Below are 23,530 nucleotides of genomic sequence, written 5' to 3'. Positions count from 1 at the left end.
AGGATATGGACTCCATAAGTCCATACAGTTTTAGTTGAGGCAGGTACCATGATTGGCAGAGGCTTGGAGGGCCGAAGGGCCTGGTCCTGTGCTCTATTGTTCTTTGTTCTCTGGTACACCATTATTTTTCAAGGTTTCTTGTTTAAATGTCAGGGATTCTGGCGAAGCTTCAGTAGTTTGCAGTGTTTGCCAAACCTACTATCATTTTCTGCCACTCTATGTTATAAAGTCATATGGGGAAAGATGGAGCCCATTCAGCCTGGGATGTTGATGCTGGATCTCTGTGGAGAAATCCAATCAGTCCCATTTCCGTGGTCTGTCCATGTATTCCAGTAAATTTATCTCTCTCAAGTTCACATCTAATTTCCTTTCGAAATATCATCATCTCCCTTTTCCACCACTCTGGTAGGCAGCAGAATCCACATCATTATCACTTATTCACTGTCGAGGTAGATTCATTACTATAAATGTAGAGTGTTGAATCCCTTTAAACATCTCCAGATAAAAGAACTCAAGCTTCCATTTTACCCTGAGGTTTATATCAATTTAATATTCAAAGTAAGTATTTTATAATTATGAAGCAGCATCGAAGAGCAGTGGCAGGAAAGTACAGTAGCCTTGGTCCAGGCTATAAATCATCAGCATACGTCAAAGTCTGAAATTTGAAGACTATGGGCAAAACACTGAGCGCAGAATGTATCAATGTTCCCATTCCTTACATCCTCATTATTCCACTCAAATCCCATGACCTATCTAATCATCTACTCCCCAGAAAACATAACAAACTCCCATTAAGACTCTCCTTGTAAACATAAGTATGGCTTGATAGAATGCTGATCTCACGTTTACGACAACTTATTTGCATCTTTTGCCGCCACAGTCTGAGTTTTAAACCAGGATTTTTTCCAAATATTACTGCAGCAGATATACACCCTAACACAGGCCACCTCCAGGCAACTTGGCTGTTCCTTGGTGCATCCAACAACTTAGAGCAAGCATGCCTTTTGCTTGCCATTGGTAGGCTGATGATGAGCCTAAATTGACTACCCACCACTTGCAGGCACTTAGCCCTGCCACCTCCATCCTGCCTCCGGGCAAACGGCACAGAGATAGGGTGGTGCATGCAAACTGGTCAGGTTCACGGATTTCTCCCGCCACCCTGCCTCCATACTCCCCCCATCCAGCCCTCAATCTCAGATTCAAAGGTCTAACAAATGTTACCATTGAGTCCACTGAGCTTTCCTGTGGTATTGCAGGCAGGAAATGGCTAATAGAGTTGGAAACAAGCAGAACATTTTAATAATAATACGATATAAGCCGGTTGCAAATTCAGCACATAACTGAGTGCTCATGTTTTGCAATGGCAGAACCCTGAATGCATTTGTCATATGGGCAAGAAGGTCCTTACACTTTCGTATTTGAAATTGGGGCACTGTTCGTCCCTATAGACACTCTACAATGTCCTGGACAGCTTTTGGATTATTTTTAGAAATAAACACCTCATAATGGACACAGTTGTCAGCTAAAACAAAAGCAAAATACTGTGGATGCTGGAAATGTGGACTAAAAACAGAAAATGCTGGAAATGCTGAGCAGATGAGGCAGCCTTTGTGGAGACAGAAACACAGTTCCCTGGTGTTCTTAAGAAAGATCATCGTCCTGAAGCTTTGGCCCAGATTTTATCGGCGTTGTAATAACTGGCATAGGACACAGTGGGCTATTTTCCCCATATTGCCTGAGGGGTATGAGCTCCTCGGCTAACAATCGGGCTGATAACCTTGTTGTATAAACGGTCGACCAGATAGGAAGTGACTGACACAGAGAGAGGGCCTGGTGAAGGTCAGCCAGCACCCTTGTCAATAATATGTTCTTATAAATAAACGTCTTCTTTTGTTTTCTCGTCTGGAGGGGAGGGGATTGCCTTTATTAAATTGGCGACAAGGATAAACTGCAACTGTCAACGTGCAACTCTGCCGACTACGCCGCTTCTTCATGACTTTGCCCCTCCTGGAGAATACTGCGAACTTGATGCTGTGTTGGCGGATATGTTCAGTGACCACCTGGTCTGCGGTATTTGCCAACCCTAATCTTGACACACAAAAGAAGCTTCAAGGTAAAGGTTGTCCGGCGTCGCCACCCCCCCATCCCCCGATACATTTAAACAACACTGGAGACGAGTCGGAAATGCAGCTGAACTATGTGGCTGCGCCACGGGTAGCTCGTATTCGTATATGTGTGCAGGTCCATGGATGTTTAATTCAAATGGAGTTGGATACAGGTGCTGCCGTCTCAGTGGTGCTGCACCATGTATACAGGGAGGTGTTTGACTATTGCAGGCTTCATGCTCGTCCCGGTGGTTTACGAGCATCGGTCCTCACGCCTTTCTTCATTGTGGGACAGGGGGACGGCTCCAACCTCCTGATCAAAATTGGCGACACCATTTGTGGATCGCCTGGCAAAGTATCCTCCAGGTGGAGACAGGGTCTTATATATGATACTGCAGGAGTTCCCCAACATTTTTGGGTCAGGCTTTGGGAAAATCAAGGGAGCCCCATTTTTTTTTGTGTTCAACAACTCCCTTATGCTATTGTCGATAAGATCGAGGCCGTACTGCAGCGATTGGAGAGCTTCGGTATAATTCAGCCAGTTCGTTTTGCCGACTTGGCGGCGCCGGTGGTTCTGGTGATGACACCACCATTTATAAAGGAACCGTCAATACAGCTTCATGCTTAGACCGATACCCGCTACCTCGAATTGAGGATCTCTACGCCACCCTGGCAAGTAGTTCTAAATTCACTAAGTTAGATATGAGCAATGCTTACTTTCAGTTTAAACTACACAAGGCCTTGAAGCAGTACTGCAGAAATTATCCGAATATGGCTTCCACCTGCGTACAGCGAAGTGCATTTTGAATGTTAAAGAGGTGGTGTATCTGGGCTACCGGATCGACCAAGATGGCCTGTACGCAGTAGCCAACAAAGTAAAAGCAATCAAGATGGCCTTCACGCCATGCAATGCTGCAGAGCGTCGCTCCTTCTTAGGCCTGATCAATTATTATGCCCGTTTTATTCTGAATTTAGCAACACTCTCCACTCTCTCCGACAGAAACACCTGCCCTGGATTTGGGGTGGTGAACAGGAGGCTGCTTTCTGATTGGTGAAACGGACATTGGTTTCATCAAGAGTCCTGATTCATTTTGACACAACTAATCCTCTCCTATCGGATGGGTAACATCCCTGACCATTCAGTAGCTTTTGCCTCCAGGTCGTTGACAGCCGCGGAGTGTAACTATGTGCACATAGAGGAAGAGGATCTGGCGGTTGTGTTCAGAGGCAAACATTTTCATCAGTACGTTTATGGCTGCCAATTTTTTATAATTACGGATCACAAACCACTGTTTGGCCAACCCACGAAGGTAAGGCAAGGCCGCCGATCGCGCAGCCGAGTCCAGAGGTGGCCTCTGCTTTTGGCTACGTACCAGTATTCTTTTGAACACCACCCAGGAACATGGATAGCGAACGTGGACGCGTTGAGTCATCTTCCTCTGCCCGTGGTTTTAGAGGATCCACCCACAGCCGCCAAAACTGTTTCGGTGCTAAATTTGATGGACACTCTCCCCGTGACGGCTGCCTGTATCTGCGAGTGGATGTAATACGATCTGAGGCTGGCTAAGGTACGACATTTGGTTTTGTATGGTGAAAAAAAGATGTGAGCTTCCAGGGGAGTAAAGACTTTTACTCCCAAGATGTTGAAGCTGATGTCGAGTACGATATCCCGCTGTGGGGCACGAGAGACATCGAACCTGCGAAAGAACAAACTTTGGCTCTGAAAGACCTTCCTGCTGTACGTTTACGTGTCTCCAAGATGAAACTTCTGGCCAGGAGTTATGTCCAGTGGCCAGGAATCGACACGGACCCTGAGCTGGTAGTCGGCAGCGGCGCCTTTGCACGTGGGAGTGGCCTAAATGTCAATGGGCTCGCGTTCACGTGGATTTCGCTGACCCGTTTTTAGGATCCATGTTCTCATCTTGGTGGATGTGCACTCAAAGTGGCTGGAGGTTAACGTATGGCGCCCATCACCTCCATGCCACCATCAAGCGGTTGCGCACCACTTTCTGGCACTCAGCTTTCTGGTGCTCGTTACCAACAACGGGGCTTTGTTTACTAGTGAGGTGTTCTGTTTTCATAGTGTCTGTAACTGGGGTGGCCCAGGCTGAAATTTTGATGGGTCGCCAACTCCGGCTTGGTTGGATTTGTTACTCCCATTGGCACAAAAGTGTATCGCACACAAGATTTACACAGGTGGTGCCTGACTAGGTGTCATCTCCTACGACACTTTGCACATGACAAAGTGGTCCACACCCATAACTTTGGTGAAGGTCCTCGCTGGGTTCCAGCGGCTGTCGTTCGCAAACTAGTCCTATATCAAGCCAAGTCTATGTTCAAGGTCAGCTCATGAAGCGTCACCTAGACCACCTCAGTGCCCAGCGGTCTGCCACTCGGGAGGCTCCTCAGGGAACTCCACCCCGGACCTGCCGGTTGCTCCGGGTCCGAAGCCTATGCATCCTGCTCCATCGTCATTTTCTCGTGATACTGAGATGCCTGATGTCTGGTCGTCTGATTCTGATATGGAGACACAGACGTCTGGGGTCTCTGACTCGAATGTCGTTGTTCAGCCACCGGCGGAGGGCTCTCCACTCAGACGGTCCAGCCGCAAGTGCCATTCTCCGAATTGGTTTACGCCGGCTGATCTGGTCTCACTGCCAGGCCACGATGTGCTGAATCCTTCCGTCAACCACCAGGACTATGCCATTTTTTTCTGTTCCTTTCTCATCATCGGTATTTTTAACTTCTTCTCATTTGTGTACTCCTCGTCTTCCTCGTCCTCATCATTCTCTTTGGGGGGGTCTTCAGACTTTGATAAGGTGGGATGTGATAACGTGCACAGGAGACACAGGGTGGGATTGATTGTTTTCCCTGTGTGGCTCGAGGAATATGAGCTCCCCCGCTAAATATGGGACTGATAAACATGTCACATAAAAGGTCGACCAGATAGGAGCAAACCAACACAGAGAGAGGACCCAGTGAGGTTTAACCATGCCCTTGTAAATAGTGCATTCATATAAATAAAAGTTTTTTTTGTTTACGCATCTGATTCCCTTCTCCTTCATTCAAGGAGTATTCTTAGAAATGGCGGGTGGAATCTGTATGTGGGAATCCAGCCTCTATATCCAACAGATCCACTTTGTTGCCAGCAGGGGGAAGCAGATGGGGGCGTGATTCACGCAGGAGTGTAACCCAAATTCAGCAGGGTTGTTTGAACTCAGTGCTGAGTTCACACTTACCCTATTTTGATTATCTTAGGACATTAACCTGTAGGGTGGGAGCCACAAATTGATGGAGTAGACATAAACACTTTTTAAGGGTGGATCAGGTCTGTTTAAGTATCATGAAGTCTTTAAAAACTCCTGCTCTTTGAATTAAATTTAAAAAACAGGCTTAAGCTTTTCTGAGAGTTTAAAAATACTCTGCTGGACTGCTTTGATTAATAGGGCATCAACTGTAAGTTGGAAAATCACACTATCTGGTCATGGCGCTTCAATAGATTTCTTTGTTGATATTGCCCCAAGGGATATTATTTTGTCATTATGAATGCACGGTTGAGTTTCAAAAGCTGTATTTATCCCAGCAGGGTATTCAAAGTCCATAGTTTGATTGACAGTTTAAAGAGGCTATTAAAGAGTTAGCTGTCTTTGATGTGGCATTCTAATAGAAGTTTGTTTTTACGAAAAAGTACTTGAGGTATCACAGCTTTGAATGAGTTTCTTGAATGGGAGATTTATCTCGCTATCAAGTGTGTGTGACAAATTAAATTGTTGGACTTTTTTTCACCTCCACAAACAGTGGATACCAGGATCAGTGGCTACGGAGGTGGCATCGGGGTACGAACGAAGGACCATACAGCTTGGGTGGGGGTGCTGAGATAGTGTGAGGAGTGAGGGTGAACCAGCTCACCTTGGTGCTTGCCCACCTCCACGACCACTGAGGACCTGTTTCTGGCATCAGCATGCCCGGTACAATCTCACTGCCATCTTCCCGGGGTGTCTAACAGGGCCTTTCAAATCAAGGTGGCCTTGGTGAGTCAGGAAATTTCCCAACCAGAGCTACCCATTTCGGTACTGAAAATCTAGAATATCACCTCTGTTATTCTCTCCACTGATCTGCCTGACCTGATGAATCAGTCTAGAATTTTCTATTTTCATTGCTGCTACTTTGGTTGGTTAAATAATTGCATATTTCAAGCGAAAAGATGGTTTCATCAACGTCAGGCCAGCATTACCAGCTAGAATGGGAGAGGAACAGTATACATATTTAAAAAGTAGCATCTTCTCAGTGAACTAGTGACCAGGTATAATATAAGCATCGACATTTATCTAATTTGTACTTTACAAACTAAAATGCATGAAGCACATTACCCTATCTTAGTCTGACCGGTTTCTTTGTCATTTTAATCAAGTTAAACATCAACACTTTGCAGTCTTGTTCATCCTTCCTTTATGATTAGAGTTAAATAAACAATACTTTGTACAAAACTACTAATTTTAATTGTTGTTAAATCTGATTTGGAGATGCCGGTCAGAGCACATCTTTAAAATGGTCACACTGTCCAATCCATTTCAGGTCTGCATTTTATAGTAAAGAAAAGCAGCTAAAAAATTGAAGAGCAATTAACTTTGCCTCTTTCCTAATGTCTTCAACAGTACATGATGAAATGAAAAATTACTGGTCAACCAAAATTGTTCAAATTCAGAACTTTTATTGCGAACCTCTCTTCACACTTCAGGATTATATGGTCATTTTTCCACAGAGAAGGTTTGGCTATAAATGTTTTTAATAAGTATTGTGAACAGGAACTGCCTAAATCGGTGTTAGCTTTTCAGCACAGCTCCATACTGAGCTGCAAATGCATAAGCAGATGAGATGGTGGTTTGCACAGATTCCAAACAACGTCTGGCTCTTCAGGCAGTCATCAAGCATTGTAATATGGACAACCTCATTTGACCTCGTGTTTAGAAGATGCTGTAACAATGTTGAAAGGGCACAATTGTGACCTGGTGTTTAAAAATAAAGTTTCTAAAAAAAACTTTGGCAGAGGAAGAATAACTTTGTCGTAATGTTAGGACAGGTAGAAGAGCAATTTCATCCCAATTATCTCGAAAGCTCAACTCAGTGGGTTGTAAACATGTGTTTTAAGCTAGTACATGGAACGGTAGTTCTATTGATTTTATCTCTTATACTGTATATTCTTAAACTTGTTTACAATAACAGTAAATTGCATTTATATAGCATGCTTAATATGCGAGGAGGTTAATGGGAGCAGAAGTTGACAAAACTCAACACCAAGCCAAAGAGGAAGTTTAGGTGAGCAAAAGCTAGTTCAAAGAGAAAAACTCCAAGGACAATGGTAAAGGAGAAGAGAGAGGTTTATAGAGGGAATTCCAAAATTTAGGGATTAGGCCACTAATGATGGAGCAGTCAGGGATTCCCAAAAGCCCAGACTCAGAGGAGCACAGAGGTCTCAAATGGATGTAAGGCTGGTGGAAGTTAGAAAGATAGGGAAGGATAGTTTGCACTGAGAGTCATCTGCTTAAATTGAACTTGGTTCATCTTCAAAAATATTGCAAGAGAACACATGCGCAGGACAACCCAATATTGTCATGGTCATTTTTGTTGCGCCTTTTTAAAAAAACTGTGAACTCAAATTCTCAAAATTGTATTTGAAGTCACCATTCTCTGAATTATTATTCCAATAACATAAACTCTACAGCACTGTACTTGAAAACTCATTCCTGTGCAAACTTGTCAATCTGTAACTCCAGTCTTATTCCCGAGAAGATGCTGTAACAATGTTGAAAGGGCACAATTGTGACCTGGTAAGTTTACATCGCGATTTCCATTCTAAGTTTGGACAGTGGAATTTATTACTCAATCCTTCCTGATTAATAGAAAATTGGTGCTTTATATATATATATTTGAGCTACTTTATACATAACACTTTACAGGGTAACACAGTGAATTGTGATGGATGGGCCCTTGTCACAAATCATCTAATAACCCTATATTCAGAGACTGAATGAGACCTCCATAACATTGCCCAATTATTCTCTGCCTAGAAACCTTGTTTTCCCTGATAAATTAACTTGATCTTAACTCACCGGGAACATCATAAATATATATAAATCTCCAACAGTGTAAAAGTAGAGCTATAGTCAGACTTTGTCAGGATATTTTTCCTTACCATCAGATTGATTCTACTTTTCCACCATGGGAGTTTGATGTTATACGAATGCATTGTGGTCTGTCCTTTTTAATATATTATACCTTTGAGATTGCATTATTTTGAAAATGAAGAAGCAAATTTAACATCAATTTGGGAAGCAAAGAAGTACCATTGGTTGAAGCATAGGAGTCTCTGCAGTACAAGTGGAAGAACTAATGGACACAAAAGTAGTTCAGCAGCATCACCGCTGGCAGGAGGGTAACATCACAGTATAATTGGTTTATGTAGACACTTGCCATTAGCAATGTGAATATCAACATTTAAAATGGGAAGAGATGATAACTGGGGTGGGGGCTTAGCTTGTAAGTGTCATTTAATTAACAAGTATACAGAACATGTAATTGTGGGAGATGGTAAAGATTGCTATCCTATATTGACAGAGTAATGAGATGCAGCCACTTAAACAAAATACATCCACTTCACAATCTAACCTGTTTCAAAAGGTCCAGTTCAGCATTTCAGCCACTTCAAACTGAGCGATTTAGGAACAATTAAACCCGTCTTCAAAATGTTTAGTGTCAAGATTTTCCCACTTGACTGTCACCTATAGACACAATTGCGTTTTAAAGCTTTGCACAATTTCCCTGTATAATTACATTAAACTTTGTGTGTGTGTGTGTGGGGGGGGGGGGGGGGGGGGGGGGGGGTTCTGGGGGATACAATAAAGGAACATGTTGTATCAGACAATGATGCCCAACAGTTATGGGGAGTTATGGTAATCTGCTTTGTAGTTCAGGCTAGGAGGGACTATCCTTTTGCTGGAGGGGAGAGAATGTTCGCCTGTACAGCCAAAACGTTAGAGATTAATTGAAAATCCTCTTAAGTGACCCATTGGTAGCACTGTAGCAGGTAGATTCCTCTCAAGTGTGGTGTTTTCGATGGAACATCCCAGGAATCCCAGATGTTGCATATTTCTCCGTCCTGCTTTCTCTCACGCACCAACACTTGGTGCCACGATTATGTGATTGAAAAAGAAAAATCATATACAAAGCATTTTTGTTCTGCATTATCCGTGTTACATGTGAATGCCCAAGCTGAATAAATGCGAAAAACCTGGTGGGGAAATGTGAGAACAGTACCCTCTGCCAGACAAACCATTGCTACATAACTTCCTCGCGGCTGAGAGTTAATCATAAATGGAAATTGGTCCCAATTTGGTGTAAGTGCTTTGTGAGGCGGGGTGGGTGGTGGGGGGAGAGGTGGTGCTGGAATGCAAAAAGAAAATCTCAACTGACTTTGCACATTCAACCTCAAACACTGCAATCATGGCACTGCTAGAGAGGGAATAAACAAATATTACTGACAATAAGCATAGTCATACAGGTGGTGTTAAAAAAAACTCACACGTCAGTCTCGGAGCTCTGAGGGAACACCGCTTCGGTGACGGTTCAAACCTACCTCTGAACAGTGGCCAAAAAAAAACAGCAGTCCACACAACTCAAGTATGCAATTGATTGTAGGGTTGACAGCTAGCAGCACAGACTCCAGCTCGTCAGTACAGTAAATTCCATGAGCCACCGTTTAGCTGGGATCTCACGCCTCCAGTGGCTATGAGGATTTTTAAAAAAATACTAAGAGGAAAAATTCAGGAGTTTTTTTTCCCCCCCTCTCTCTCTGTCAGCCCGGATTCATCTACAGTCAAGCCTGCAGCCAGACTGGGGCGCACACCGCTGCACAGGGTTCCAAGGCGCTAGTCCCCTGTTCCTGCTGGCTGGGGCTGAGGCGGTTCCAGCAGACATCACCAGCAATGAGCAGCTCCCCAGGGCAAGAGCAAATCCAGGAGCTGGGCGCGAGCTCTCTCCGCGAGCACCATCGCCGCGAGCTTCCAGCGGCAGAAGAGGGAAGCTTTCCCCAAATCCCTGCAGCTCCCCCCCCCCCCCCCCCTCTCTCTCTCTCTCTCTCAAGGAGCAGCGGGAGATCCGAGCACAAGCCAGCAATCGTCTTTCCGAAATTAGAAAAAAAAAAGCTGGTTGTGGGGGAGTGGTGGGTTTTTTAGCGCAGTTACTGCGCGATCTCAAAATACTGAAGAGGATAAAGGGGCAGAGGCAGAGAGGCTGTCCCAAACTGTTAGTTAGAAACCATTCGGTTTCCTCACCTGAACCCGGCCTGTTTTGAATATTTATTGAAGTTTTCCTCTGCCCGCGATGCACCTTTTGTCATTGGTTAAGTTTGGACAGCTCACGGTGCCTGGTATCCCTCCCATCAGCCCTGTAGCCACCCTGACCTCTTCCTTCTCCCCCCGTCCCCATTGCCCTCCCTCCCCCCGTCTCCAATGCCCTCCCCCCGTCCCCATTGCCCCCCACCCCCGTCCCCAATGCCCCCCCCCGTCCCCAATGCCCCCTATCCCCATTGCCTCCCCCCGTCCCCATTGCCCTCCCCCCCGTCCCCATTGCCCTCCCTCCCCTTCCCCATTACCCCCCTCCCCCCGTCCCCATTACCCCCCCTCCCCCGTCCCCATTGCCCCCCCCCGTCCCCATTGCCCCCCCTCCCCCCCGTCCCCATTGCCCCCCCGTCCCCATTGCCCTCCCTCGTCCCCATTATCCCCCCTGTCCCCATTGCCCTCCCCCGTCCCCATTGCCCTCCCCCCGTCCCCATTGCCCCCCCATCCCCATTGCCCTCCCCCCGTCCCCATTACTCCCCCCCGTCCCCATTGCCCCCCGTCCCCATTGCCCTCTCTCCCCTTCCCCATTGCCCCCCCTTCTCCTCTCCACACTCCCCTTTCCTCCACCTCACAGTCCCTCCTCCTCTTCCATCCACTCCCCCTCCCTATCCCCCCTACTGTCCCCATCCCCCTGTCCCCCCTCCCCCTCCCTATCCCCCCTACGGTCTCCATCCCCCTGTCCCCCTCCCCCTCCCTATCCCCCCTACTGTCTCCATCCCCTGTACCCCCACCCCCTCCATATCCCCCCTACTGTCTCCATCCCCTGTCCCTCCTCCCCCTCCCTGCCCCCCTACTGTCTCCATCCCCCTGTCCCCACTCCCCTGCTGTCTCCATCCCCCCTGTCCCCACTCCCCCTCCCTATCCCCCCTACTGTCTCCATCCCCTGTCCCCTCCCCCCTACTGTCTCCATCCCCCTGTCCCCACTCCCCCTCCCTATCCCCCCTACTGTCTCCATCCCCCTGCCCCTCCCCCCTACTGTCTCCATCCCCCTGCCCCCCCTCCCCCTGTCCCCCTCCCTATCCCCCTACTGTCTCCATCCACCTGTCCCCCCTCTCCCTCCCTATGCCCCCCTACTGTCTCCATCCCCCGTCCCTCCTCCCCCTCCCTATCCCCCTCTACTGTCTCCATCCCCCTGTCCCTCCTCCCCCTCCCTATCCCCCTCTACTGTCTCCGTCCCCTGTCCCTCCTCCCCCTCCCCCTCCCTATCCCCCCTACTGTCTCCATCCCCCATCCCCCCTCCCCCTCCCTATCCCCCCTACTGTCTCCATCCCCCTGTCCCCCTCCCTATCCTCCCTACTGTCTCCATCCCCCTGTCCCTCCTCCCCCTCCCTAGCCCCTCTACTGTCTCCATCCCCCTGTCCGTCCTCCCCCTGTCCCTCCTCCCCCCTCCCTAGCCCCTCTACTGTCTCCATCCCCCTGTCCCTCCTTCCCCTCCCTATCCCCCTCTACTGTCTCCATCCCCCTGCCCACCCTCCCCCTCCCTGCCCCCCCTACTGTCTCCATCCCCCTGTCCCCCTCTCCCTCCCTATCCCCCCTACTGTCTCCATCCCCCTGTCCCTCCTCGCCCTCCATATCCCCCTACTGTCTCCATCCCCCTGTGCCCCCCCCCCCTCCCTATCCCCCTCTACTGTCTCCATCCCCCTGTCCCCCTCTCCCTCCCTATCCCCCCTACTGTCTCCATCCCCCTGTCCCCCCTCCCCCTCCCTATCCCCCTCTACTGTCTCCATCCCCCTGTCCCCCTCCCCCCTCCCTATCCCCCTCTACGGTCTCCATCCCCCTGTCCACCCTCCCCCTCCCTATCCCCCTCTACTGTCTCCATCCCCTGTCCCCCTCCTTACCCCTACTGTCTCCATCCCCCTGTCCCCCTCCCCCCTCCCTATCCCCCTCTACTGTCTCCATCCCCCTGTCCCTCCTCCCCCTCCCTATCCCCCCTACTGTCTCCATCCCCTGTCCCCCCACCCTCTCCCCCTCCATATCCCCCCTACTGTCTCCATCCCCCTGTCCCTTCTCCCCCTCCCTGCCCCCCCTACTGTCTCCATCCCCCTGTCCCCTCCCCCCTACTGTCTCCATCCCCCTGTCCCCCATCCCCCTGTCCCCCCTCCCCATTCCTATCCCCCTCTACTGTCTCCATCCCCCTGTCCCCCTCCCCCTCCCTATCCCCTCTACTGTCTCCATTCCGTCCCCCTCCCTCTCCCTGCCCCCTCTACTGTCTCCATCCCCCGTCCCCCCTCCCCCCTCCCTATCCCCCCTACTGTCTCCATTCCCCTGTCCCCCCTCCCCCTCCCTATCCCCCTACTGTCTCCATCCCCCTGTCCCCCTCCCCCTCCATATCCCCCCTACTGTCTCCATCTCCGTCCCTCCTCCCCCTCCCTATCCCCCCCTACTGTCTCCATCCCCCTGTCCCCCTCCCTATCCCCCCTACTGTCTCCATCCCCCTGTCCCCCTCCCTATCCCCCCTACTGTCTCCATCCCCCTGTCCCCCTCCCCCTCCCTATCCCCCCTACTGTCTTCATCCCCCTGTCCCCCCTCCCCCTCCCTACCCCCCCCCCCCACTACTGTCTCCATCCCCCTGTCCCTCCTCCCCCTCCGTGCCCCCCCACTGTCTCCATCCCCCTGTCCCTCCTCCCCCTCCCTGCCCCCTCTACTGTCTCCATATGACTGTCCCTGTCCCTCCTCCCCATCCACCCACTTCCCCCTGCCCCCTCTACTGTCTCTCCCCCCCCCCCCACTGTCCCTCTCCCTGTCCCTCCTCTCCACCCCCTCACTGTCCCTTCTACCCATTTCCTCACTGTTCCCTGACCCCTTCCCTGTCCCAACTGCCCCCTGACTTTTCCCCTCTAACTTCACTCTCCCTGCCCCCCCTTTTACTCCATCCCTACCCCCAGTGTATCCCTCCCTGCCTCCTGCTATCCCCTACCCACCCCTCAACATCCTCTCCCTACCCCCACTGTCCCCCTTACCTGCCCCACTGTCCCCTGTCAGACCCACATGCTCCCTTCCCAATTCCCATTCTTCCCCTTCCTGCCTGCAACTTTCCCCTTCCCGCCAGTCACTGTCCCCTTCTCCACTGCCCCCTGATGTCCCTCGCTCCCACTGCCCTCTTCCTGTGTTCCTTCTCACCCACCTCCCCCCCCCCCCCACTATCATTCTCCCCCGTCTCCTTCTGTGCCACTCTCTGTGTGTGCTGAAACCCCTTCTCTCTCACTCTCCCTGTCCCTCTGAACCACTTTTACATCTTGTAGATCTTTCTCTCTAATCTTGTCCCGCTCTCTTTATGCCCTGTACTTCCATCCATTTCTCTCTACCCTCTCTAACCATTCTCTCACACCCCCTGCACCACTGTAGTTCGGGCTCTCTACCCCGTCCATCTCATTTTACCCCCTGTACCCCATCTTTCTCTGTGACCTGTGCAGCTCCCTCCCTCTCTCTGCCCTTTGTACCATTGCCTTTCCCCCTATACCTGACCATCTGGACCTCTGTCTGTACCTCTTTTGCTCAGCTCTGTGTATCTCCATTTTCCACTACTCACAAATATTTAATCGCATTTCAATCACTTTTCATCCATAGGTCACGGAGCTTGAAGCTGGATAGAAAGCCAAGTAGAGCACATATAAGAGAAGCAATCAATTGAATCTGTTCATGTGACAATCCCTCTGTAGGTACAAGCACAGTATTTCCCAACCTCATAAATGGGTCACCACAGAACAAATGGAAGGTCACCAATTTTTACTTTCCCGTCTTTGTTTCTTTATTTATCTGAATTGCTGCAGTGATTACCAGGAAGTATACTTCAGACAGACAATGGTCCGAGTGGAGTCCTCTTAATGTCATAACTGAGGTAGTCATTGTTTTAAAAAAAAATACCCGCTTGTATACAAAACACAAGGTGTTGCACAGTTAAGTGAAGTCAGTGCAGTCTTCAGATGGAGGAGGGTGAGTGATCAGCCACAGCCGAGAGACCAGAGGATAGAGATAGAGGGAGGTGAGGAGAGTGGATACTGGGGAGAGAAGATGGAGACGGGAGGATTGGGCAAGAGTCCAAAGACATGTCGGAAGAGTTTGAATTAAAATTTAAAGTGATCAAAAATGCATATTTGCATACATGCTGATGCAGACTTGATGAACCAAATGTTGTTCTATGTGATTCTATGTATCTATGAAACAGGCTTTAATAATAGATTTATAATTGCCCTCTTGCCTCATGTAAGAACAATCAGGACAGAGAGTAAGCAGCCAATGATTGCCTGCAAGCAGCGGAAGAAAAACTAAACTGCAACATAATTGAAAATGAAAAGAATGGTCAAAATAGGGGAGGCGACGGCAGTAACCCAACTGGGGACCAGGGTTCAAATCCCACCATGGCAGATGGTGAAATTTGAATTCAATAAGAAACTGGAATTAAACGTCCAATGAAATCATTGTCGATTGTCATAAAACCCATCTGGTTCACTAATATCCATCAGGGAAGGAAATCTGCCACCCTTACCTGGTCTGGCCTACATGTGGCTCCAGAACCACAGCAATGTGGTTAACTCTGAAATGGCCAAGCAAGCCATTCAGTTCAAGGGCAATTTGATTTGATTTGATTTAGTGTCACATGTACCGAAGTACAGTGAAAAGTTTTTTTATGCGGCCAAGGGAACATACACAGTAGACAAAAAGAGAATAATCGGCAGAGTACATTGACAAATGGTACATCGTCAAACAGTGATTGGTTACAGTGCGGAACAAGGGGCCAGACAAGGCAAATACATGAGCAAGAGCAGCATAGGATTTCGTGAATAGTGTTTTTACAGGGAACAGATCAGTCCAAGGGGGAGTCGTTGAGGAGTCGAGTAGATGTGGGGAAGAAGCTGTTCCTATGTCTGGATGTGCAGGTCTTCAGACTTCTGTACCTTCTGCCTGATGGAAGGGTCTGGAAGAAGGCAATGCCTGGGTGGGAGGGGTCTCTGACAATGCTGTCTGCCTTCCTGAGGCAGCGGGAGGTGTAGGCAGAATAAGTGAGCGGGTGGCAAGCTTGTGTGATGCGTTGGGCTGAGTTCAGCACACTCTGCAGTTTCCTGCGATCTTGAGCTGAGCAGTTGCCATACCAAGCTGTCGTGCAGCTGGATAGGATGCTCTCTATAGCACATCTGTAGAAGTTTGTGAGAGTCGATGCAGACATGCAAATTTCTTTAGCTTCCGTAGGAATTAGGGATGGACAATAAATCCTGGTCCAGCCAGTGATACCCACATTCTCGAAACGAACATCTTTTAAAAATCCACCTCTGCCAAGATGGCTGACACAATGTAGGTGGGAAACCTGGGGGGGAAAAAAACACTGCTGTGCAGAGCCACCTGGTGATCAAAGGACGAAACTGCAGTAAACAGGATCACAGAATCATATTAAGCCAGTATTAGCTGCATGGGGTCATCATTACAGAATGTGGTCGTGCTTGTACTAAATTTACTTTAATTATATATATATCGAAATAAGCTGTTTATTTTCTCAAGATAATGGTTAGTTCAATTATAATCACAATCGATACGCTAATTATGTTAAATCTGTTTATTCGTTTTTTGAAATCTCCTATCCACCAAGATAATGGGAAAATGCTAATGTCCATCCAAAGGAACTTATAAAGCAGCTACAAAAAAACTCTCATTTCAACATATCAGCTCCACCTACAGATCTTATATTACGTCTCAGATCAGCAGCTTACAATTATTTTTTAAAACCCATTTACGTTGTATATTCAATGTTACGTTGTGGTGAGCTTTCCCACAAGTCTGGAGCAAAAAGAAAACTTCTGATTCATTTTAAATCATACTTCTGCTTCTGGCAATACAGCTGCAGGTCTTGGGAAGCATTTACATATTTGATAAACCAAAGATCTACTAAAGTTCCTGAAAACATCTTTTCATGTTACATGCCAATAAATCCTCTTATCTTGAGTTGGAATTGATTTTTTTCAAAATCAATTTACAATCATAATTATTAATGTCAGTCTCCAGTACATTTTAATTATGAGGCACATCGTGTTTGTGTTCCAGAACTACTAGATTTTTAAAATATCGATATTAAGCAGACCAAAGCTGTGAAAACACTGAAAATGTACCCATATTATACACCTCAAAAAGTAAAGTGAATGCTTAGAATTGGTGCTCAGAATAGGTAACATAAAATAGATAACATAGAACATACAGTGCAGAAGGAGGCCATTCGGTCCATCGGGTCTGCTCTCCCTTCTACCCTAACCCCCTAACCCAATAACGCCTCCTAATCTTTTTGGACACTAAGGGCAATTTAGAGTGGCCAATCTACGTCACCTGCACATCTTCGGACTGTGGGAGGAAACCGGAGCACCCGGAGGAAACCCACGCAGACAAGGGGAGAATGTGCTGACTCCGCACAGTGACCCACCTGGGAATCAACCCTGGGATCCTGGCGCTGTGAAGCCACAGTACTAACCACTATGATACTGTGCTGCCCGTGATGAATAGCATTCCTTAACATCATCCCGTAGCTTTAATTACTGCCTCACCCATGTTTACATTCCCTCTCCTGCCACCATTGACCTCGACCACCACCCCCCTGCCACCTTACGCATGAAGGCCCTGCCTTTTCAACCTTACCTCTTGCCTGAGGTGTGGTGATCATCAGATTAAATAAACCACCACCAGTCAGCTCTCCCACACATGGAGGAAAGCAGCCTGTAGTCATCTGGGATTATCATGACTTTACCTGCCACCTCCCCCACAACATCACCACTGACCTGCGCCTTGCTTTGCTCAGGAGAATCTTTCGTGACAAACCTTCCAGATGCTATTCCTTCCTGGTTACATCTTTCATATGCTCCATCAACTCTAGTTATTTCCTACATGCTGTACCCGTTCTGATAACTTCTCCATAGATTCTATCCATTCTGACAGCAACGCACCAAATCAGATTGCTGCCAAAAGCTTATAAAGTAACACTGTATTGTTGGAAAACCAACTTGGCCACTTTTCAAGAGAGGTCAGAAATGGCAAAGTTGGGGAGAAATTTGTCTAGCTGACAGGCGTCACAAAACCTGAGGGAAAATTTATGTCTTTTTCTTTATTATCCCTCTCCCAACTACAATAAAAATATATTTTATTCCCTCTGTTGCCTTCATGTCTGCCTGCTCAGGCTCCACTCCGAAGGCCTTGAGCACGAACTGTTCTGAGGCTTTCAAACCTAATGCTAATTGAAAAGCAGCAGAATGGTGTTCCCTCTCATTCATTTTACTCATTCTTGATCGAGCCCAACTCACTCGTATTAGGAACCTAGTATCCATATTTCAGATATCTGTCAACATATATTTCCATCAGAATCTTTACTCAGGACCAACAAACTCAAAGGCTCCTGTTATTTGCCTTTCTATGTTAGTGACAACTCAGCAATTTCAGACCACGGAATTGGGTTTCTTGACCTCCAGTCTTCCATCCTGTCATATCCCTGGTACACAAATCCATTGCACCAGGTTTGCTCTTTCGTGTGATCCCTGCTTCACTGTTCTGTACTTACACTACCATTATCTTCATTTTCTTAGCAGGGTACGGTAGCACAGTGGTTAGCACAGTTCCTTCACAGCTCCAGGGTCCCAGGTCCGATTGCCGGCTTGGGTCACTGTCTGTGCGGAGTCTGCACGTTCTCCCCATGTCTGCGTGGGTTTCCTCCGGGTGGTCCGGTTTCCTCCCACAGTCCAAAGATGAGCAGGTTAGGTGGATTGGTCATGCTAAATTGCCCTTTGGTTAGGTGGAGTTACTGGTTTACTGGGATAGGGTGGAGGTGTGGTGCTCTTTCCAGGAGCTGGTGCAGACTCGATGGGCCAAATGGCCTCCTTCTGCACTGTAAATTCTATGATTGTATGAGCTTTAGTTTGGTCCTTTCTTTCTCGGTGTTCGTCAGGCAACATTGACTATGTTCCTTCACAACAGGTACGGATTGTCAGCTCTTTATATTTGTGTCAATTTCAACAGCACCTACTTTTCTTCATGAGTAACTGATCCTCTCATCACATCTTCCATAGACAAATTGAAGAAGAAAACCAAAATCTACACACTTACCTAACTCATTTATAAATCATGCATTACTTCTGGCTGATCCTTCTTCCACTCCATCATTTATTTCAGGTGTTTGAAGAGTAATTTAGTCGAGTAACCCAACGAATATTTAGGAAATCACATTTTAAGGGGTACCTTAATGAGCTGAAACATTTCACGGAATTAGATGCTGCATTATTGCATTCTCTGAGATCTTTCAAAAATAATCACCTGAAACTTGATTCAATAACTTGACTGTTTTTCTTTCGCACTAATACCCATATGTGGAGCAAGGGCTGAAATGCTATTATTACAACCCTGGATAGACTCCAACAGTTGCTAAGATACCAGATAGAAACCCCAATATTTTATTTAATTTGTAAACGTGTGAGGAAAGGATACTTCGCTCCAGGAGTGATTCCACGCACAAAATAGGGATATGGTGTATTAAAACAAATGTTATTACTGACACAGTATTACTAACTTTAACATCATAAAAAAATTGGATATAATTACCAGTTAAACAATGCTTAACAATGACAATGAAACACTAAATCCTAACTGCGATCTTTTATCTCTGCTCAAACAAAACTTATCTCAGGTCACAATCCACTTTTAAATTAAATTAGCCATCCCAGGAATGCTTGCTGTAAAGAAATGTTCTGGATAAACTGTTTTGAGAGAGAACCTTCAGGAAATGAGCTTGTACATTCTTGCCTGTGTCAACCTACTGATTAACCTGCCAGCCTTTACAAAGATAATGTTCTGTTCGCAGGCAAAATATTTTTTTAACTAAACTGCTTTCAGAGAAACTGCTCGTCTGTTCACAGACAGATCTAAACTGAACTCCAAACCCAACACCTGACTAGAATAGAATAGAATAGAACAGTACAGCACAGAACAGGCCCTTCGGCCCTCGATGTTGTGCCGAACAATGATCACCCGACTCAAACCCACGTATCCACCCTATACCCGTAACCCAACAACCCCCCCTTAACCTTACTTTTTAGGACACTACGGGCAATTTAGCATCGCCAATCCACCTAACCCGCACATCTTTGGACTGTGGGAGGAAACCGGAGCACCCGGAGGAAACCCACGCACACACGGGGAGGACGTGCAGACTCCGCACAGACAGTGACCCAGCCGGGAACCGAACCTGGGACCCTGGAGCTGTGAAGCATTTATGCTAACCACCATGCTACCGTGCTGCCCCAATGACTACTTCAGCACCTGACTCCACCCATTAACTACATCACCTTACTGAAACTAAACATAATGGGCTAAATTCTCCACCTCACGACACCTCAAACACAAGCTGCGATCGGTCGGAGAATCAGGCATCCATATTTGGGTGCCATGATCCGATCCCTCACTGGTGACGATAACAAGGTTTGCATCCCGTGCCAGCAGCGGCATGTAAAATCAGCATGCATTTGAATGTGATTAGCGGGTTGGACACAATATGCTGCACCCTTCCATGATGCTCCACTCTTCTCAGGCAGACATCTTGTGCGTGTGAATCACTACAAGTATTTACAAACTTGGACTGGTCGCCATGGCTGCAGAGGAGGAGCGGGAGGCTATAAAACTCCGAAAAACCATTGAAAGCTCTCAGGCTTGCTGGGGGGCTGGGCAGGATAGGGTATCTGGCTGGCTGGAGGCAGTAGCATGTAGTGACTTGGTGCCAAGTCCATGCAATTGGAGTGACCCCATTGGGATCAGGGTTGCATGACACAGACCGCCACTGCTGCAGTTTGTCTTCTAAATGCACCCCTTTGGCGCTATTTACAGACTCCTGGCTGCTCACGCTGCTGGGTGTTGCCTGGGTCCTTTAAATGCTCAGAAAGCCTCTGTTCACCTGGGAGCTCACGCAGGCTTCCCCTCTCAACACCCTCATACCCCAGCTGCATCATCGAGAGCCAAGCTCAATCATGAACCCAGCATGCACTCCTCAGAAGCACTGTCCCACTGCAGAGGGAGCTGGTGATCAGCAGTACTCACCCCACCCAGAGGAGACCTACGGCGCTGCCTTTGGAACCCTCCCTGGTTATCTGCCCATCTCAGGACAAAGCACTCAACAGTGACCCCTACCCCTCTGGATCACCAGCTGTCTCCTCTTGGTTAGGCTGACAGCGCTGACTACCTCTGCGAGGCGGTAGTTCAGGCAGTGTTCAGGAGGGAATGCTTGGGGAAGAGGGGGTCCCTCCGCTCTTCATTGGCATGATCCAGACGTTAGGAGACAGGTCTTTTCTGAGTCATCTTGGTGGCTGCAGTGTGTGTGCAGCAAGTGGAGCAGTTAAAAAGAGCTCCAGCTGCCAGGCTCTTTGGCGCTAACTCCAGCCCAATGGTTATAACGCTCGCTAGGCCGCGTATTGCTCAGAATTCATACAAGCAAAGTGCTGGCCCATTAGCATGTCCTGAATTGCTCCAGAACTGCACGCAATTCAGTCCAGGCATTTAGTCTCACAAATTCAAAGTTTTTGCCCAATATCTCTAATCATCTACTCCCCAGGGGACCTTAATTATATAAACAAAATTCCATTAGCCCTACTTCAGGTACACAATACACATGGTTGGAAAGAATGATGATTTCATTTTTACAATTCTTTAATTGCACCTCTATAGTCAAAGTGTCTGCTGGTCTTGTAAACCGTGACCGATTAAAAACATTACTGCAGCAGCCACACACGCACTAACCCAGGTTTTTAACCCTTACTGCACCAAATACATATAATTCAATATATTTGAAATTCCTACATTCATCACACTATGTACTTTTAAAAATGTCACGAAAACTTTGGAGAAAGTATATTGCAGTATTTGAATTTTGAATTCTTCAAATATTTAGTTAGTCATGTTATGCAAAGAGATATTGGGAACTTGAGTCCAGAAATGAGATCCAAGATACAGCAGGCAACTAAGGGGTTAAACAGACTGAGGGAGAAGTGAATGTGTCAGAGGTTAAGGGGTTAAACAGAGTCAGTGGGATACACCCACACCTGGCTGAGTTACATTGTCCCAGTCAGATGTAAACTCCTTCAGGAAAATACACAGGATTCCCCAGGTCCATTGTTCTTTGGGACATTCCTGTTTGATTAGCCATTAGCCATTTACAAAGTCTGATAGCTTCTTTATCCGTCAATGGGAGGTTAGTTGTATATCAATAGTATAGCTCTGTTCTTTTGTATAAATGGGAGTGGGCCATCAAACAGCCAAGATAACGACAATAAGGTCAAGTCTGCAAACCCCAGAGAGCTTTTGTTTGAAAGGTTGGACAGAGCTTAGAGAGATAGAGAGGGAGAAAAAGAATCATGTTTTGAATAGGTACATGAGAAGGCTTTGGAAATCGACCAAGAGGGGCCATGAAAGGTGCTGCCGAGGCAGGCTTTGGAAAAGGGTTCTGAATGAATGTCCTTAACAGAAGAAAAATTGCTTCGTAAATGCGAGTATTGCCTTTGTCTGCCTGTGTTAGTGGCATGAGAACTGCGTGGTCTGTAAAAGTCGGTGTTAAGGTTAAGAAACTACATGTAATCTGTTATTGTTAGGGTTGAAGTTTAAAAGTTTAAATATTGTTTTCTTTTAATAAAGTTTGTTTATAAAATAACCAAGCCCTATTTCTGATATTATCACTCCTGGGATAAATCAGTCTTTCCGCACCATCTTAAAATTTCAAATAGTTATGGTTCTAGTCCAATCTCTCAGCCACTTTTGAGAGCTGACCAGACGTCCATAACAATTAATTCCAGTTAACTCCCATTGACATCTATTTTTTAATTAGATATGCTATTTGGTAATTAAGGGTCAGGTGATATTTTGAACTTTAAAAAAATTCTATACTAAAGCACGTACTGACAAATACACTTCATACTCCATTGCTGGTATGGTAATTATTATGTTTTTCAAGTTCACTTTCAAGTCTTCTTCCTGACTTGGAAATATATCACCGTCTCTTAATCATCATTGGGTCAAAAATGTGGATCTTCCCACCGAATACTAATGGAAGTACTTTGACACACAGTTCAAGAAGGGTGTTCACCATCACCTTCTCAAGGGCAGCTAGAGTGGGGCAATAAATGTTGGTCTTGCTCTCAATGCCTACACGATGAATACATAAAATGCACAAATAAAAAAAGAAAAGGTTCAAGGTGAAGTGATTGAATATTGGTATTTAGTTCATCAAATCTGAGGAGTCTTTGAGTGCTTAACTCATCAGTAAAAGATTGAGAGAATGTTGACATAAGTGTTTAAAATTAAGAATAGAATTGATAAGGTAGACTCAGAAAGGTCTTCATAGAATCATAGAATTTACAGTGCAGAAAGAGGCCATTTGGCCCATCAAATCTGCACCAGCCCTTGGAAAGAGCACCCCACTTAAGTCCACGTCTCCACCCCATCCCCGTAGCCCCACCTAACCTTTTTGGGCACTAAGGGCAACTTATCATGGCTAATCCACCTAACCTGCACACCTTTGGATTGTGGGAGGAAACCGGAGCACCCGGAGGAAACCCAGGCAGAGTGGGAGAGAACGTGCACACTCCGCACAGACAGTGGGCCAAGCTGGGAATCGAACCTGGGACCCTGGAGCTGTGAAGCAACTGTGCTAACCACTGTGCTACCGTGCTGCCCCCATGCTGCCCCACGAATCATGGCATTGACATTTGGAGGTTGTGGTTGAGCAAAGCTCTTTCCCTTCACTTCAGCCCATATCACTATACAACCATCCAATTTCCAAAGAACGAGCATATCATCAAATCAGTTAACCCTTTTCTTACAGGAACAGGCTGAAAATTCCCCGCTGTTTTTTGATTAGTGCCATGGATCTTTTCTTCTGAATTGATAACAGAAAGTATCAGTAATTATGGGCATGAGTTCAAGAAAGCTAGCTGTGACTTAAACCTCTATGTCTTCTTACCCAATGACCACCAATAAAATCCCATTAAATACTGTGAATAATCTGTTGGATTTATTAAGTATTGTAAA

At 46.9% G+C, this 23,530-nt stretch overlaps 1 protein-coding gene across 4 annotated transcripts in view; it reads right to left on the bottom strand.

The window, feature by feature from the left end:
• sgcd (sarcoglycan, delta (dystrophin-associated glycoprotein)) overlaps positions 1 to 10,173 on the bottom strand; it is a 668,036-nt gene extending 657,863 nt beyond the window's left edge. For 2 of the 4 annotated variants that reach the window (XM_038796038.1, XM_038796036.1), the window contains exon 1: positions 9,739 to 10,173. The gene's annotated coding sequence lies outside the window, so the exon portion shown is untranslated. Of the gene's footprint in view, positions 1 to 8,771; positions 8,885 to 9,684 lie in introns of all 4 variants that reach the window. The other 2 variants (XM_038796040.1, XM_038796037.1) reach the window with 2 other exon arrangements.
• Between the last annotated feature and the right edge of the window lie 13,357 nt (positions 10,174 to 23,530).

The sequence above is a fragment of the Scyliorhinus canicula genome, chromosome 4 (genome assembly GCF_902713615.1).
Source record: "Scyliorhinus canicula chromosome 4, sScyCan1.1, whole genome shotgun sequence".
In the NCBI taxonomy this organism is placed as follows: Eukaryota; Metazoa; Chordata; class Chondrichthyes; order Carcharhiniformes; family Scyliorhinidae; genus Scyliorhinus; species Scyliorhinus canicula.
Note: the sequence above shows the minus strand (reverse complement) of the source record. Positions and strands in the feature narration are given on the sequence as shown.